Source organism: Anarrhichthys ocellatus, unplaced genomic scaffold, assembly GCF_004355925.1.
Source record: "Anarrhichthys ocellatus isolate YVR2014 unplaced genomic scaffold, GSC_Weel_1.0 scaffold6, whole genome shotgun sequence".
NCBI classification, from domain to species: Eukaryota; Metazoa; Chordata; class Actinopteri; order Perciformes; family Anarhichadidae; genus Anarrhichthys; species Anarrhichthys ocellatus.
Genome location: NW_022280036.1, coordinates 15186722 through 15190706, shown reverse-complemented (window position 1 = coordinate 15190706; position 3985 = coordinate 15186722). Strand labels below are relative to the sequence as shown.

The 3985-nt window shown below is 45.6% G+C and overlaps 1 protein-coding gene across 1 annotated transcript in view; it reads left to right on the top strand.

The window, feature by feature from the left end:
• The window catches only part of wtip (WT1 interacting protein), a 24126-nt gene that overhangs the window by 9399 nt on the left and 10742 nt on the right, over window positions 1-3985 (top strand). The gene's annotated exons all lie outside the window — the stretch shown is intronic.

Below are 3985 nucleotides of genomic sequence, written 5' to 3'. Positions count from 1 at the left end.
CCCCCCCCCCCCCCCCCCCCCCCGAACACCCTTCCTCATAACACCCCCCTCCACCCACAAACCCCCAATTCGATAGGACATTCTGAGCTTAGTTAGTGCAACATGAAAATTTAATAACACCGGATTTTTACAGGACTCGCTCTGAGTTCCCAAAATGCTTCTACGGTATGTGAAAGAGAAGGATATTGTTGCTACTGATTCAGTGACTTCCACTGAGGGCAACAACTTGAGCCCGTTTCTTCTTTTTGGCCTATATTGGTTTGCGTTTTGGCCAATTGGCGCCATTGAAAGTATGCCGAATTAGCTGTTAGCAGTTCTTGTCTGCAGTGTGCCCATGAAGGTAAAGACAAATGCCACCGGGTAACTTTGATACTGAAGAAAACGTACAATCGTGGTGATTCTCAGGCGAGTTCTGGAGTTATAAGGAGCGTCTTTTCTCCGAGCTGTTTATTGCCGATGGGCATTGCACATAAGTGAAGTGTAAGTCACATTGGGTCTGAACATGTGCATCAAATGTGTGTGGTCAGGTTTGACTGAGATATGACACGGAGAAGGAGTGTTTTGTAGTTTTGTTGTGCAAATTGCAACAATCGGGCCGCCAGGTGTTTTAAAGTACCTTAATTGTCTCCATGAGCTGCAGCAGCTTGTTATGACAACAGCTGCTGCAGCTGCAACTTCTGTCCATCTTGAAAAAGCATGGCCAAATATTTCAGGCCAAACTACAATAACTAACTTGTTGCTTTTAGAACGACTGCACGCACCTCCCCTGTTTCATCTCCCACAGTATCCTTGCCTCACATCCCTCCCTCCATACAACCCCCTGCAACTCCCCCGCGAGGGAGGCGTGCATCACAGTCTCAAAACCTCTGAACTCCACGGAAGCTGCGCTTGCTGTGACCAGATAACGTTTAAAGAGTGAGGAAATATGATGATCAAAGAGTTGTTCTTTTCTTGTAAGCCCACTTACAACTTCCTGTATAGTTGTGTCAGTCTAATCGTTCATCGCTCCCTTTTTGTGGCCCTTATTTTTTATTTTGTCTCATTTACAAAGCTCTGATTCGCCGATTGCTTCCAACAGCCATCAGTGAGCATGGCACCACGCATGTTTGAATCAGAGATGTGGACGGTGATGAAAACAGTGGGAATAAATATGTGCTGCTGCCGCTTCAGCTTCCCGGATCCCCACCTTTCTCTCTGCAGACTCCTGTGTTCTTTCATACAGCCTCGCTCTAAGCCTCAGCTGCTGCTGGCTCTGCTGAAAAATCATCATTAGTATCACCAGCTCTCTGTCAGAGGTGGTGTTATGGTCGGGAATCAAAACATCTGCTGCCTAAAAAAAAAAGACCTCGGGCCTGAAGTCTGCTCAGTGGAATAACAGGGCAGCTAATAATGCCGCAAATAAATAAAAAGCTGACATTATTTGGTCTTTAACACTAATTAAATCTGTTCTCGAGCTCACAGTATAGAGTGTGTGCCTGTGTGTGTGTGTGTGTGTGTGTGTGTGTGTGCCTGTCACCCGACTCCAGCCCTCCTCTCCTGTTTCCCGGAGAAACAAGAGGAAGATGTCGGGAGAGAGCTTTTTAGCCAGGTTGCTTCCATTCATATGTGTACTATACATGGACACTGATCCTCCGCCCCACCCCCTCCGGCTGTGGAAGGACTGCCTATAATTTACATGTAACCGAAGCCACATACTTTCCGATTTATTGTGTGTCTGAAGAAAGAGGGGCCAGATGCCGAGTGTCCAGTTGCTGAAGTTGTGGTGTTTTGCTGCGAAAAAAGTAGCCTCTGACCTGGCCGACTTCTGTTTTAACAGTCCCGATTGTGTTTCAGCGTTTAGTTTAGCGATGCACTCAGAAAACTGCTTTCAGTGATCAAATGAAACAAAGACACAGGTCTTTCAAACAAACGTGTTTGTGAGAAAACCAGATTATTTCCTCTGAAGACTAAAAATACTCTGAGGATGACTGGATAACTTCTTTGGAGGCGGGGGGGTGATTGCTCTGTAAAATAGCTCCGTACGTGGGACTTTATTGCAGTTGGACAAAAACCACAGACAGCTCCTGAGAGAATCATTGTCGCGTTCACTGTAGAGATCACGTCCAGGATGATTTAACAAGTCATTTTGTGAGCTCGGCACAGGTCGTCCTCGATAGCTTCGCGGCCCATCCTGCCGCTCGAGATGGTTCATTGGCAACTTAAACTCTTGTGATGCATCATCAGTCGTGAAGGTCTCTGAGAAGTTTAGTTTCAAAGTGCCCGCACTTGTCATAACAAAAGCCACTGATTTAACAGGAGCTGCGTTCTTATCTCCCCGTTTGTTTTTTGGGTTTCTCTCTACTTCTTTTGTTGTTTTTTTCTCTTTTTTTCTTGAGTAGGGTCCTCATGGAGTCTGGAGCTCCAGAGTGAGGCCGAGTTTGCTGAGACATTGCTCGCTGGTAGCCTTGGGCTTTGTTTAACCATGCATAATTGAGCCCTCCTCTTGGCTTACTCCCATGGTTGCACCCTTTTTTCATGAAATGGCCAAGAATGCAAACTACCCCCCTCCACTTCAGCCGGCCTTCCCTGGAGGACCTCAATCAGACAGTCACAAAGTGTACCAGACCTGCTTATCAGAGGGGGCAGGCCTGGCATGGGCTCCCCTTAAACTGCTCATGCACGGAGAAGTGCATGCACACACGCATGTGCAGACAAGTGGACGTGTCTTTTTGGGTTCTGGGGTCAATTCAGTTTGGATTTTCTCTCTTAAGAATTACAATAAATGACTGTCTTTTTTTATGCATAATGTTCTCACGACTATTAATGCGCCATCTAACAAGGCATTTTTTAGCCCTCTGCACCTTTAATTGTAGCAGGACGAGTTGCACTTTTCTCAGTTTGCCACTAAATATATTTCCCCTCAAAGATCCACTTTAACTTGAGTGAATATATATTCCCGCGTGAGTGTGAGGCAGGGTGGCTTCTCCAGATAGTATGGGGAAAAAGATAAAATATGCTGCTTCGGGCTGGATGAGCAGACTGTCGGCCGCAAGACTGGTGACTCATCTCCGTGTTACAGTAATCCAAGCGGCCTTTTGAAAGAACTGGCAGGAGAAGAGAGCTGAAGGGCTTGAATTTCTCAAATCATTCACCGCCACCAGTTGCACCTGCCAGGCACCGGAAATCAGAAAGTAGAAGAGAAGAAAGGGAACGTCGGTTTCTTTGTCATTTGTTCCTGGAGTCGTGCAGCGTGTTTATATGCACACTTGTTGGAGCCGTGCTATTAGAAGCACTTGGACTATGAAAAGAATAAGGTAATAATAAAGACTGTGGAAGCTGTCATATAAACCACATTCATTTCATCTTTCAGGAGTTCTCATTAGCAGGAGGCCGGTGAGCCGACACGCTAACAAGCCTGCAGCTGTGTTTTATTTTTAACGCCCTCGATGTGGTCTGGTTGGACTCGTAGTCGCACAGTTGAGATCCTCCGCTTCTTTTAATAAATATCAGTCAGACTGGATGCTGTGAGGCATCTTGCACCGAGGATGTTTCTCATAGCATGTTATAATATCGCCCCTTGATTAGAGCCGCAGCCAAATGTTATTCAATTTCACTATTGATTAAAAAGTACAAGATTTATTCAAATATTTATCTCTTAACAAGAGACCAAAACAATTAGAAAGGTTGTTGTTGTCCATTAACAGAGTGGGCCGAAGTCGGCCGCAGTTTACCTCATCGATACACCTCCACAGTAGTTTGTTCTTTGGAAATATCATTCTGTGCTATCAGCTGCATTACCAAACTGTCAGTACACCAACCCTTTCAGCATGATATGGACCAACTTAATGGTGCTTGAAGTTGGAAACGCATGAAGATGCATGAGCAGAAATTTTACAGCTGAACCCGCCTCCAAATCCCGAAAGCACTCGGACCAAATTAGATATTACTTTTCTTGTAATCAGAGAGAGAGAGAGAGAGAGAGAGAGAGAGAGAGAGAGAGAGAGAG